The following is an 11,980-nucleotide window of genomic DNA, read 5'->3' on the forward strand; positions in this document are numbered from 1 at the left end:
TAAATATGGCCTTGATGTTACAAAATGATCTACCAGGGATGTGCGCTTGCATGAATGTTCAACACAGTACCTCACCGGATGACGCTGCATTATGCCAAAAGTTGAGCCATGATATATCATGGCAGATTGTACCATAATGTACTATGTCATGACATATTCAATGTACTATATCATGATATTTAAAAGAAAATTCAACCAAACTTGGCACTTTTTCAGTCAGGATGGCTGAGCGGTCTAAGGCGCTGCGTTCAGGTCGCAGTCTCCTCTGGAGGCGTGGGTTCGAATCCCACTTCTGACATCAGGTGTCTTTTACTGAAAAAGGAGTAACCTACCAGGGATGTGCGTTTGAATGAATGTTCAACGCAGCATCTCACCGGAAGACGCTGCATTACGCCAAAAGTTGAGCCGTGATTTATCATTATGAGTGTACCATAATATACTATTTCATGACATATTTAATGTGCTACATCATGATATTTAAAAGAAAATTCAACCAAACATGGCACTTTTTCAGTCAGGATGGCCGAGCGGTCTAAGGCGCTGCGTTCAGGTCGCAGTCTCCTCTGGAGGCGTGGGTTCGAATCCCACTTCTGACATCAGGTGTCTTTTACTGAAAAAGGAGTAACCTACCAGGGATGTGCGTTTGAATGAATGTTCAACGCAGCATCTCACCGGAAGACGCTGCATTACGCCAAAAGTTGAGCCGTGATTTATCATTATGAGTGTACCATAATATACTATTTCATGACATATTTAATGTGCTACATCATGATATTTAAAAGAAAATTCAACCAAACATGGCACTTTTTCAGTCAGGATGGCCGAGCGGTCTAAGGCGCTGCGTTCAGGTCGCAGTCTCCTCTGGAGGCGTGGGTTCGAAACCCACTTCTGACATCAGGTGTCTTTTACTGAAAAAAGAGTGCATAGAAAACATACATTGTGATATCATGTAAAAAACTGTCTAGCAAACCTGTGTAGTAGGTCAATGACGCAGTGGTTCCATGGTGTAATGGTGAGCACTCTGGACTCTGAATCCAGCGATCCGAGTTCAAATCTCGGTGGAACCTGATTTTAAGCCTGAGTATGGGTTTAAGAATGCAACCTTTCCACCTGTGTCTTCAATTAGGAATATGGGTAAAAGGTCCTCGGGCATTCACACTGAAAACAGTGACTTGGTGGGACCATGTTGCTTCAGGTACCAGTGAGACCTGAAACAACCGAGGAGTCAATCGGTCTTGACCTTCACCCCAAAGATCTCCAAATTTGAAAGTATTGACGGGAAGTGAAGTGGTTTTTCTGTCTACCAATCCCGTGTAGTGTTCAGATATTTTATTGGTTCCATGGTGTAATGGTGAGCACTCTGGACTTTGAATCCAGTGATCCGAGTTCAAGTCTCGGTGGAACCTGATTTTAAGCTTGAGTATGGTTTTAAGAATTCAATCTTTCCACATGTTTCTTAAATTAGGACTATGGGTAAAAGGTCCTCGGGCATTCACACTGTGACTTGGTGGGACCATGTTACTTCAGGTACCAGTGAGACTTGAAACAACTGAGTAGTCAATCGGACTTGACCTTCACCTCAAAGATCTCCAAATTTGAAAGTGTTGACGGGAAGTATAATGGTTATTCTGTCTACAAAAACTTTTGTAGGGTGTCAAGATTGCAGTGGTTCCATGGTGTGATGGTGAGCACTCTGTACTCTGAATCCAGCGATCCGAGTTCAGTTCTCGGTGGAACCTGATCTAAAGAAAGAAAGGAAACATTAGGATTACGGAAAAAAGGTCCTTGGACATTCAGTGTGAAAATAGTGCTTTGCTGCGTCCTACCGAGGAGTCAATTGGTCTTGACCTGACCCTGAAAGATCTCCAAATTCGAAAGCATTGACAGAAAGTGAAATGCTTTTGAGTTACATGATGGATGCATACTTTGAATTATGTCTTGTACTCACCATAAAAATGAGGGTTCAATGAGATTTGAACCCAGTTTGTTGCAGTTAGAGTCTACAGTGCTCATCATTAAGGGACAAGTATACTCCATCAGAAGTTCTGGTCGGACTGTCGACTAGCTTCAGAAACCATCTCCTCCCACAGCTTTCCGACGTCGGATGCGGGTGGGGCCAGTGTCCAATCACCATTTGTGTTTAGAAACAACACAGGAGGCTGTGTTGGTGAGAGCAACGGCATGATATCTGATACAAGACATCATGTTGGAGTAACAAAATGTATGCTTTGAAAGGTTTATCAGATGACAAAACACCTCCACAACAGTTTCTAATACTCAGAGACAGGATTTTACAACCCTGGAACTTTATTACGGCAGCAACTATTTCATGTTTCGTCACAATGGGTGCGAAGTAAACAGTATAAATATGGCCTTGATGTTACAAAATGATCTACCATGGATGTGCGCTTGCATGAATGTTCAACACAGTACCTCACCGGATGACGCTGCATTATGCCAAAAGTTGAGCCATGATATATCATGGCAGATTGCACCATAATGTACTATTTCATGACATATTCAATGTACTATATCATGATATTTAAAAGAAAATTCAACCAAACATGGCACTTTTTCAGTCAGGATGGCCGAGCGGTCTAAGGCGCTGCGTTCAGGTCGCAGTCTCCTCTGGAGGCGTGGGTTCGAATCCCACTTCTGACATCAGGTGTCTTTTACTGAAAAAAGAGTAACCTACCAGGGATGTGCGTTTGAATGAATGTTCAACGCAGCATCTCACCGGAAGACGCTGCATTACGCCAAAAGTTGAGCCGTGATTTATCATTATGAGTGTACCATAATTTACTATTTCATGACATATTTAATGTGCTATATCATGATATTTAAAAGAAAATTCAACCAAACATGGCACATTTTTGCAGTCAGGATGGCCGACCGGTCTAAGGCGCTGCGTTCAGGTCGCAGTCTCCTCTGGAGGCGTGGGTTCGAATCCCACTTCTGACATCAGGTGTCTTTTACTGAAAAAAGAGTGCATAGAAAACATACATTGTGATATCATGTAAAAAACTGTCTAGCAAACCTGTGTAGTGGGTCAATGATGCAGTGGTTCCATGGTGTAATGGTGAGCACTCTGGACTCTGAATCCAGCGATCCGAGTTCAAATCTCGGTGGAACCTGATTTTAAGCCTGAGTATGGGTTTAAGAATGCAACCTTTCCACCTGTGTCTTCAATTAGGAATACGGGTAAAAGGTCCTCGGGCATTCACACTGAAAACAGTGACTTGGTGGGACCATGTTGCTTCAGGTACCAGTGAGACCTGAAACAACCGAGGAGTCAATCGGTCTTGACCTTCACCCCAAAGATCTCCAAATTTGAAAGTATTGACGGGAAGTGAAGTGTTTTTTCTGTCTACCAATCCCGTGTAGTGTTCAGATATTTTATTGGTTCCATGGTGTAATGGTGAGCACTCTGGACTTTGAATCCAGTGATCCGAGTTCAAGTCTCGGTGGAACCTGATTTTAAGCTTGAGTATGGTTTTAAGAATTCAATCTTTCCACATGTTTCTTAAATTAGGACTATGGGTAAAAGGTCCTCGGGCATTCACACTGTGACTTGGTGGGACCATGTTGCTTCAGGTACCAGTGAGACTTGAAACAACTGAGTAGTCAATCGGACTTGACCTTCACCTCAAAGATCTCCAAATTTGAAAGTGTTGACGGGAAGTATAATGGTTATTCTGTCTACAAAACTTTTGTAGGGTGTCAAGATTGCAGTGGTTCCATGGTGTGATGGTGAGCACTCTGTACTCTGAATCCAGCGATCCGAGTTCAATTCTCGGTGGAACCTGATCTAAAGAAAGAAAGGAAACATTAGGATTACGGAAAAAAGGTCCTTGGACATTCAGTGTGAAAATAGTGCTTTGCTGCGTCCTACCGAGGAGTCAATTGGTCTTGACCTGACCCTGAAAGATCTCCAAATTCGAAAGCATTGACAGAAAGTGAAATGCTTTTGAGTTACATGATGGATGCATACTTTGAATTATGTCTTGTACTCACCATAAAAATGAGGGTTCAATGAGATTTGAACCCAGTTTGTTGCAGTTAGAGTCTACAGTGCTCATCATTAAGGGACAAGTATACTCCATCAGAAGTTCTGGTCGGACTGTCGACTAGCTTCAGAAACCATCTCCTCCCACAGCTTTCCGACGTCGGATGCGGGTGGGGCCAGTGTCCAATCACCATTTGTGTTTAGAAACAACACAGGAGGCTGTGTTGGTGAGAGCAACGGCATGATATCTGATACAAGACATCATGTTGGAGTAACAAAATGTATGCTTTGAAAGGTTTATCAGATGACAAAACACCTCCACAACAGTTTCTAATACTCAGAGACAGGATTTTACAACCCTGGAACTTTATTACGGCAGCAACTATTTCATGTTTCGTCACAATGGGTGCGAAGTAAACAGTATAAATATGGCCTTGATGTTACAAAATGATCTACCATGGATGTGCGCTTGCATGAATGTTCAACACAGTACCTCACCGGATGACGCTGCATTATGCCAAAAGTTGAGCCATGATATATCATGGCAGATTGTACCATAATGTACTATTTCATGACATATTCAATGTACTATATCATGATATTTAAAAGAAAATTCAACCAAACATGGCACTTTTTCAGTCAGGATGGCCGAGCGGTCTAAGGCGCTGCGTTCAGGTCGCAGTCTCCTCTGGAGGCGTGGGTTCGAATCCCACTTCTGACATCAGGTGTCTTTTACTGAAAAAAGAGTAACCTACCAGGGATGTGCGTTTGAATGAATGTTCAACGCAGCATCTCACCGGAAGACGCTGCATTACGCCAAAAGTTGAGCCGTGATTTATCATTATGAGTGTACCATAATTTACTATTTCATGACATATTTAATGTGCTATATCATGATATTTAAAAGAAAATTCAACCAAACATGGCACTTTTTCAGTCAGGATGGCCGAGCGGTCTAAGGCGCTGCGTTCAGGTCGCAGTCTCCTCTGGAGGCGTGGGTTCGAATCCCACTTCTGACATCAGGTGTCTTTTACTGAAAAAAGAGTGCATAGAAAACATACATTGTGATATCATGTAAAAAACTGTCTAGCAAACCTGTGTAGTGGGTCAATGATGCAGTGGTTCCATGGTGTAATGGTGAGCACTCTGGACTCTGAATCCAGCGATCCGAGTTCAAATCTCGGTGGAACCTGATTTTAAGCCTGAGTATGGGTTTAAGAATGCAACCTTTCCACCTGTGTCTTCAATTAGGAATACGGGTAAAAGGTCCTCGGGCATTCACACTGAAAACAGTGACTTGGTGGGACCATGTTGCTTCAGGTACCAGTGAGACCTGAAACAACCGAGGAGTCAATCGGTCTTGACCTTCACCCCAAAGATCTCCAAATTTGAAAGTATTGACGGGAAGTGAAGTGGTTTTTCTGTCTACCAATCCCGTGTAGTGTTCAGATATTTTATTGGTTCAATGGTGTAATGGTGAGCACTCTGGACTTTGAATCCAGTGATCCGAGTTCAAGTCTCGGTGGAACCTGATTTTAAGCTTGAGTATGGTTTTAAGAATTCAATCTTTCCACATGTTTCTTAAATTAGGACTATGGGTAAAAGGTCCTCGGGCATTCACACTGTGACTTGGTGGGACCATGTTGCTTCAGGTACCAGTGAGACTTGAAACAACTGAGTAGTCAATCGGACTTGACCTTCACCTCAAAGATCTCCAAATTTGAAAGTGTTGACGGGAAGTATAATGGTTATTCTGTCTACAAAAACTTTTGTAGGGTGTCAAGATTGCAGTGGTTCCATGGTGTGATGGTGAGCACTCTGTACTCTGAATCCAGCGATCCGAGTTCAGTTCTCGGTGGAACCTGATCTAAAGAAAGAAAGGAAACATTAGGATTACGGAAAAAAGGTCCTTGGACATTCAGTGTGAAAATAGTGCTTTGCTGCGTCCTACCGAGGAGTCAATTGGTCTTGACCTGACCCTGAAAGATCTCCAAATTCGAAAGCATTGACAGAAAGTGAAATGCTTTTGAGTTACATGATGGATGCATACTTTGAATTATGTCTTGTACTCACCATAAAAATGAGGGTTCAATGAGATTTGAACCCAGTTTGTTGCAGTTAGAGTCTACAGTGCTCATCATTAAGGGACAAGTATACTCCATCAGAAGTTCTGGTCGGACTGTCGACTAGCTTCAGAAACCATCTCCTCCCACAGCTTTCCGACGTCGGATGCGGGTGTGGCCAGTGTCCAATCACCATTTGTGTTTAGAAACAACACAGGAGGCTGTGTTGGTGAGAGCAACGGCATGATATCTGATACAAGACATCATGTTGGAGTAACAAAATGTATGCTTTGAAAGGTTTATCAGATGACAAAACACCTCCACAACAGTTTCTAATACTCAGAGACAGGATTTTACAACCCTGGAACTTTATTACGGCAGCAACTATTTCATGTTTCGTCACAATGGGTGCGAAGTAAACAGTATAAATATGGCCTTGATGTTACAAAATGATCTACCAGGGATGTGCGCTTGCATGAATGTTCAACACAGTACCTCACCGGATGACGCTGCATTATGCCAAAAGTTGAGCCATGATATATCATGGCAGATTGCACCATAATGTACTATTTCATGACATATTCAATGTACTATATCATGATATTTAAAAGAAAATTCAACCAAACATGGCACTTTTTCAGTCAGGATGGCCGAGCGGTCTAAGGCGCTGCGTTCAGGTCGCAGTCTCCTCTGGAGGCGTGGGTTCGAATCCCACTTCTGACATCAGGTGTCTTTTACTGAAAAAAGAGTGCATAGAAAACATACATTGTGATATCATGTAAAAAACTGTCTAGCAAACCTGTGTAGTAGGTCAATGACGCAGTGGTTCCATGGTGTAATGGTGAGCACTCTGGACTCTGAATCCAGCGATCCGAGTTCAAATCTCGGTGGAACCTGATTTTAAGCCTGAGTATGGGTTTAAGAATGCAACCTTTCCACCTGTGTCTTCAATTAGGAATACGGGTAAAAGGTCCTCGGGCATTCACACTGAAAACAGTGACTTGGTGGGACCATGTTGCTTCAGGTACCAGTGAGACCTGAAACAACCGAGGAGTCAATCGGTCTTGACCTTCACCCCAAAGATCTCCAAATTTGAAAGTATTGACGAGAAGTGAAGTGGTTTTTCTGTCTACCAATCCCGTGTAGTGTTCCGATATTTTATTGGTTCCATGGTGTAATGGTGAGCACTCTGGACTTTGAATCCAGTGATCCGAGTTCAAGTCTCGGTGGAACCTGATTTTTAGCTTGAGTATGGTTTTAAGAATTCAATCTTTCCACATGTTTCTTAAATTAGGACTATGGGTAAAAGGTCCTCGGGCATTCACACTGTGACTTGGTGGGACCATGTTGCTTCAGGTACCAGTGAGACTTGAAACAACTGAGTAGTCAATCGGACTTGACCTTCACCTCAAAGATCTCCAAATTTGAAAGTATTGACGGGAAGTATAATGGTTATTCTGTCTACAAAACTTTTGTAGGGTGTCAAGATTGCAGTGGTTCCATGGTGTGATGGTGAGCACTCTGGACTCTGAATCCAGCGATCCGAGTTCAAATCTCGGTGGAACCTGATTTTAAGCCTGAGTATGGGTTTAAGAATGCAACCTTTCCACCTGTGTCTTCAATTAGGAATACGGGTAAAAGGTCCTCGGGCATTCACACTGAAAACAGTGACTTGGTGGGACCATGTTGCTTCAGGTACCAGTGAGACCTGAAACAACCGAGGAGTCAATCGGTCTTGACCTTCACCCCAAAGATCTCCAAATTTGAAAGTATTGACGGGAAGTGACGTGTTTTTTCTGTCTACCAATCCCGTGTAGTGTTCAGATATTTTATTGGTTCCATGGTGTAATGGTGAGCACTCTGTACTCTGAATCCAGCGATCCGAGTTCAATTCTCGGTGGAACCTGATCTAAAGAAAGAAAGGAAACATTAGGATTACGGAAAAAAGGTCCTTGGACATTCAGTGTGAAAATAGTGCTTTGCTGCGTCCTACCGAGGAGTCAATTGGTCTTGACCTGACCCTGAAAGATCTCCAAATTCGAAAGCATTGACAGAAAGTGAAATGCTTTTGAGTTACATGATGGATGCATACTTTGAATTATGTCTTGTACTCACCATAAAAATGAGGGTTCAATGAGATTTGAACCCAGTTTGTTGCAGTTAGAGTCTACAGTGCTCATCATTAAGGGACAAGTATACTCCATCAGAAGTTCTGGTCGGACTGTCGACTAGCTTCAGAAACCATCTCCTCCCACAGCTTTCCGACGTCGGATGCGGGTGGGGCCAGTGTCCAATCACCATTTGTGTTTAGAAACAACACAGGAGGCTGTGTTGGTGAGAGCAACGGCATGATATCTGATACAAGACATCATGTTGGAGTAACAAAATGTATGCTTTGAAAGGTTTATCAGATGACAAAACACCTCCACAACAGTTTCTAATACTCAGAGACAGGATTTTACAACCCTGGAACTTTATTACGGCAGCAACTATTTCATGTTTCGTCACAATGGGTGCGAAGTAAACAGTATAAATATGGCCTTGATGTTACAAAATGATCTACCAGGGATGTGCGCTTGCATGAATGTTCAACACAGTACCTCACCGGATGACGCTGCATTATGCCAAAAGTTGAGCCATGATATATCATGGCAGATTGTACCATAATGTACTATTTCATGACATATTCAATGTACTATATCATGATATTTAAAAGAAAATTCAACCAAACATGGCACTTTTTCAGTCAGGATGGCCGAGCGGTCTAAGGCGCTGCGTTCAGGTCGCAGTCTCCTCTGGAGGCGTGGGTTCGAATCCCACTTCTGACATCAGGTGTCTTTTACTGAAAAAAGAGTAACCTACCAGGGATGTGCGTTTGAATGAATGTTCAACGCAGCATCTCACCGGAAGACGCTGCATTACGCCAAAAGTTGAGCCGTGATTTATCATTATGAGTGTACCATAATTTACTATTTCATGACATATTTAATGTGCTATATCATGATATTTAAAAGAAAATTCAACCAAACATGGCACATTTTTGCAGTCAGGATGGCCGAGCGGTCTAAGGCGCTGCGTTCAGGTCACAGTCTCCTCTGGAGGCGTGGGTTCGAATCCCACTTCTGACATCAGGTGTCTTTTACTGAAAAAAGAGTGCATAGAAAACATACATTGTGATATCATGTAAAAAACTGTCTAGCAAACCTGTGTAGTGGGTCAATGATGCAGTGGTTCCATGGTGTAATGGTGAGCACTCTGGACTCTGAATCCAGCGATCCGAGTTCAAATCTCGGTGGAACCTGATTTTAAGCCTGAGTATGGGTTTAAGAATGCAACCTTTCCACCTGTGTCTTCAATTAGGAATACGGGTAAAAGGTCCTCGGGCATTCACACTGAAAACAGTGACTTGGTGGGACCATGTTGCTTCAGGTACCAGTGAGACCTGAAACAACCGAGGAGTCAATCGGTCTTGACCTTCACCCCAAAGATCTCCAAATTTGAAAGTATTGACGGGAAGTGAAGTGTTTTTTCTGTCTACCAATCCCGTGTAGTGTTCAGATATTTTATTGGTTCCATGGTGTAATGGTGAGCACTCTGGACTTTGAATCCAGTGATCCGAGTTCAAGTCTCGGTGGAACCTGATTTTAAACTTGAGTATGGTTTTAAGAATTCAATCTTTCCACATGTTTCTTAAATTAGGACTATGGGTAAAAGGTCCTCGGGCATTCACACTGTGACTTGGTGGGACCATGTTGCTTCAGGTACCAGTGAGACTTGAAACAACTGAGTAGTCAATCGGACTTGACCTTCACCTCAAAGATCTCCAAATTTGAAAGTGTTGACGGGAAGTATAATGGTTATTCTGTCTACAAAACTTTTGTAGGGTGTCAAGATTGCAGTGGTTCCATGGTGTGATGGTGAGCACTCTGTACTCTGAATCCAGCGATCCGAGTTCAATTCTCGGTGGAACCTGATCTAAAGAAAGAAAGGAAACATTAGGATTACGGAAAAAAGGTCCTTGGACATTCAGTGTGAAAATAGTGCTTTGCTGCGTCCTACCGAGGAGTCAATTGGTCTTGACCTGACCCTGAAAGATCTCCAAATTCGAAAGCATTGACAGAAAGTGAAATGCTTTTGAGTTACATGATGGATGCATACTTTGAATTATGTCTTGTACTCACCATAAAAATGAGGGTTCAATGAGATTTGAACCCAGTTTGTTGCAGTTAGAGTCTACAGTGCTCATCATTAAGGGACAAGTATACTCCATCAGAAGTTCTGGTCGGACTGTCGACTAGCTTCAGAAACCATCTCCTCCCACAGCTTTCCGACGTCGGATGCGGGTGTGGCCAGTGTCCAATCACCATTTGTGTTTAGAAACAACACAGGAGGCTGTGTTGGTGAGAGCAACGGCATGATATCTGATACAAGACATCATGTTGGAGTAACAAAATGTATGCTTTGAAAGGTTTATCAGATGACAAAACACCTCCACAACAGTTTCTAATACTCAGAGACAGGATTTTACAACCCTGGAACTTTATTACGGCAGCAACTATTTCATGTTTCGTCACAATGGGTGCGAAGTAAACAGTATAAATATGGCCTTGATGTTACAAAATGATCTACCAGGGATGTGCGCTTGCATGAATGTTCAACACAGTACCTCACCGGATGACGCTGCATTATGCCAAAAGTTGAGCCATGATATATCATGGCAGATTGCACCATAATGTACTATTTCATGACATATTCAATGTACTATATCATGATATTTAAAAGAAAATTCAACCAAACATGGCACTTTTTCAGTCAGGATGGCCGAGCGGTCTAAGGCGCTGCGTTCAGGTCGCAGTCTCCTCTGGAGGCGTGGGTTCGAATCCCACTTCTGACATCAGGTGTCTTTTACTGAAAAAGGAGTAACCTACCAGGGATGTGCGTTTGAATGAATGTTCAACGCAGCATCTCACCGGAAGACGCTGCATTACGCCAAAAGTTGAGCCGTGATTTATCATTATGAGTGTACCATAATATACTATTTCATGACATATTTAATGTGCTACATCATGATATTTAAAAGAAAATTCAACCAAACATGGCACTTTTTCAGTCAGGATGGCCGAGCGGTCTAAGGCGCTGCGTTCAGGTCGCAGTCTCCTCTGGAGGCGTGGGTTCGAATCCCACTTCTGACATCAGGTGTCTTTTACTGAAAAAAGAGTGCATAGAAAACATACATTGTGATATCATGTAAAAAACTGTCTAGCAAACCTGTGTAGTGGGTCAATGATGCAGTGGTTCCATGGTGTAATGGTGAGCACTCTGGACTCTGAATCCAGCGATCCGAGTTCAAATCTCGGTGGAACCTGATTTTAAGCCTGAGTATGGGTTTAAGAATGCAACCTTTCCACCTGTGTCTTCAATTAGGAATACGGGTAAAAGGTCCTCGGGCATTCACACTGAAAACAGTGACTTGGTGGGACCATGTTGCTTCAGGTACCAGTGAGACCTGAAACAACCGAGGAGTCAATCGGTCTTGACCTTCACCCCAAAGATCTCCAAATTTGAAAGTATTGACGGGAAGTGAAGTGTTTTTTCTGTCTACCAATCCCGTGTAGTTTTCAGATATTTTATTGGTTCCATGGTGTAATGGTGAGCACTCTGGACTTTGAATCCAGTGAACCGAGTTCAAGTCTCGGTGGAACCTGATTTTAAGCTTGAGTATGGTTTTAAGAATTCAATCTTTCCACATGTTTCTTAAATTAGGACTATGGGTAAAAGGTCCTCGGGCATTCACACTGTGACTTGGTGGGACCATGTTGCTTCAGGTACCAGTGAGACTTGAAACAACTGAGTAGTCAATCGGACTTGACCTTCACCTCAAAGATCTCCAAATTTGAAAGTATTGACGGGA

The 11,980-nt window shown here is 42.8% G+C and overlaps 26 non-coding genes across 26 annotated transcripts; all 26 read left to right on the forward strand.

Moving 5' to 3' along the window:
* Positions 1-215: 215 nt before the first annotated feature.
* On the forward strand, positions 216-298 carry trnal-cag (transfer RNA leucine (anticodon CAG)). Its single transcript has one exon. It is a non-coding gene; the product is annotated as a tRNA-Leu (tRNA).
* A 215-nt stretch (positions 299-513) lies between these two features.
* Positions 514-596, forward strand: trnal-cag (transfer RNA leucine (anticodon CAG)). The gene has a single exon. It is a non-coding gene; the product is annotated as a tRNA-Leu (tRNA).
* A 215-nt stretch (positions 597-811) lies between these two features.
* trnal-cag (transfer RNA leucine (anticodon CAG)) lies at positions 812-894 on the forward strand. The gene has a single exon. It is a non-coding gene; the product is annotated as a tRNA-Leu (tRNA).
* Positions 895-995: 101 nt separating this feature from the next.
* trnaq-cug (transfer RNA glutamine (anticodon CUG)) lies at positions 996-1,067 on the forward strand. Its single transcript has one exon. It is a non-coding gene; the product is annotated as a tRNA-Gln (tRNA).
* Positions 1,068-1,334: 267 nt separating this feature from the next.
* trnaq-uug (transfer RNA glutamine (anticodon UUG)) lies at positions 1,335-1,406 on the forward strand. Its single transcript has one exon. It is a non-coding gene; the product is annotated as a tRNA-Gln (tRNA).
* A 1,172-nt stretch (positions 1,407-2,578) lies between these two features.
* Positions 2,579-2,661, forward strand: trnal-cag (transfer RNA leucine (anticodon CAG)). Its single transcript has one exon. It is a non-coding gene; the product is annotated as a tRNA-Leu (tRNA).
* A 217-nt stretch (positions 2,662-2,878) lies between these two features.
* On the forward strand, positions 2,879-2,961 carry trnal-cag (transfer RNA leucine (anticodon CAG)). The gene has a single exon. It is a non-coding gene; the product is annotated as a tRNA-Leu (tRNA).
* Positions 2,962-3,062: 101 nt separating this feature from the next.
* trnaq-cug (transfer RNA glutamine (anticodon CUG)) lies at positions 3,063-3,134 on the forward strand. The gene has a single exon. It is a non-coding gene; the product is annotated as a tRNA-Gln (tRNA).
* Positions 3,135-3,401: 267 nt separating this feature from the next.
* trnaq-uug (transfer RNA glutamine (anticodon UUG)) lies at positions 3,402-3,473 on the forward strand. The gene has a single exon. It is a non-coding gene; the product is annotated as a tRNA-Gln (tRNA).
* A 1,171-nt stretch (positions 3,474-4,644) lies between these two features.
* Positions 4,645-4,727, forward strand: trnal-cag (transfer RNA leucine (anticodon CAG)). Its single transcript has one exon. It is a non-coding gene; the product is annotated as a tRNA-Leu (tRNA).
* Positions 4,728-4,942: 215 nt separating this feature from the next.
* Positions 4,943-5,025, forward strand: trnal-cag (transfer RNA leucine (anticodon CAG)). Its single transcript has one exon. It is a non-coding gene; the product is annotated as a tRNA-Leu (tRNA).
* Positions 5,026-5,126: 101 nt separating this feature from the next.
* Positions 5,127-5,198, forward strand: trnaq-cug (transfer RNA glutamine (anticodon CUG)). Its single transcript has one exon. It is a non-coding gene; the product is annotated as a tRNA-Gln (tRNA).
* A 267-nt stretch (positions 5,199-5,465) lies between these two features.
* Positions 5,466-5,537, forward strand: trnaq-uug (transfer RNA glutamine (anticodon UUG)). The gene has a single exon. It is a non-coding gene; the product is annotated as a tRNA-Gln (tRNA).
* A 1,172-nt stretch (positions 5,538-6,709) lies between these two features.
* On the forward strand, positions 6,710-6,792 carry trnal-cag (transfer RNA leucine (anticodon CAG)). The gene has a single exon. It is a non-coding gene; the product is annotated as a tRNA-Leu (tRNA).
* A 101-nt stretch (positions 6,793-6,893) lies between these two features.
* On the forward strand, positions 6,894-6,965 carry trnaq-cug (transfer RNA glutamine (anticodon CUG)). The gene has a single exon. It is a non-coding gene; the product is annotated as a tRNA-Gln (tRNA).
* A 267-nt stretch (positions 6,966-7,232) lies between these two features.
* trnaq-uug (transfer RNA glutamine (anticodon UUG)) lies at positions 7,233-7,304 on the forward strand. Its single transcript has one exon. It is a non-coding gene; the product is annotated as a tRNA-Gln (tRNA).
* Positions 7,305-7,564: 260 nt separating this feature from the next.
* On the forward strand, positions 7,565-7,636 carry trnaq-cug (transfer RNA glutamine (anticodon CUG)). The gene has a single exon. It is a non-coding gene; the product is annotated as a tRNA-Gln (tRNA).
* Positions 7,637-7,903: 267 nt separating this feature from the next.
* Positions 7,904-7,975, forward strand: trnaq-cug (transfer RNA glutamine (anticodon CUG)). The gene has a single exon. It is a non-coding gene; the product is annotated as a tRNA-Gln (tRNA).
* An 839-nt stretch (positions 7,976-8,814) lies between these two features.
* Positions 8,815-8,897, forward strand: trnal-cag (transfer RNA leucine (anticodon CAG)). Its single transcript has one exon. It is a non-coding gene; the product is annotated as a tRNA-Leu (tRNA).
* Positions 8,898-9,114: 217 nt separating this feature from the next.
* trnal-cag (transfer RNA leucine (anticodon CAG)) lies at positions 9,115-9,197 on the forward strand. The gene has a single exon. It is a non-coding gene; the product is annotated as a tRNA-Leu (tRNA).
* Positions 9,198-9,298: 101 nt separating this feature from the next.
* Positions 9,299-9,370, forward strand: trnaq-cug (transfer RNA glutamine (anticodon CUG)). The gene has a single exon. It is a non-coding gene; the product is annotated as a tRNA-Gln (tRNA).
* Positions 9,371-9,637: 267 nt separating this feature from the next.
* Positions 9,638-9,709, forward strand: trnaq-uug (transfer RNA glutamine (anticodon UUG)). The gene has a single exon. It is a non-coding gene; the product is annotated as a tRNA-Gln (tRNA).
* A 1,171-nt stretch (positions 9,710-10,880) lies between these two features.
* On the forward strand, positions 10,881-10,963 carry trnal-cag (transfer RNA leucine (anticodon CAG)). The gene has a single exon. It is a non-coding gene; the product is annotated as a tRNA-Leu (tRNA).
* Positions 10,964-11,178: 215 nt separating this feature from the next.
* trnal-cag (transfer RNA leucine (anticodon CAG)) lies at positions 11,179-11,261 on the forward strand. Its single transcript has one exon. It is a non-coding gene; the product is annotated as a tRNA-Leu (tRNA).
* Positions 11,262-11,362: 101 nt separating this feature from the next.
* On the forward strand, positions 11,363-11,434 carry trnaq-cug (transfer RNA glutamine (anticodon CUG)). The gene has a single exon. It is a non-coding gene; the product is annotated as a tRNA-Gln (tRNA).
* Positions 11,435-11,701: 267 nt separating this feature from the next.
* On the forward strand, positions 11,702-11,773 carry trnaq-uug (transfer RNA glutamine (anticodon UUG)). The gene has a single exon. It is a non-coding gene; the product is annotated as a tRNA-Gln (tRNA).
* Positions 11,774-11,980: the final 207 nt, after the last annotated feature.

The sequence above is a fragment of the Sebastes fasciatus genome, chromosome 6 (genome assembly GCF_043250625.1).
Source record: "Sebastes fasciatus isolate fSebFas1 chromosome 6, fSebFas1.pri, whole genome shotgun sequence".
Lineage (NCBI taxonomy): Eukaryota > Metazoa > Chordata > Actinopteri > Perciformes > Sebastidae > Sebastes > Sebastes fasciatus.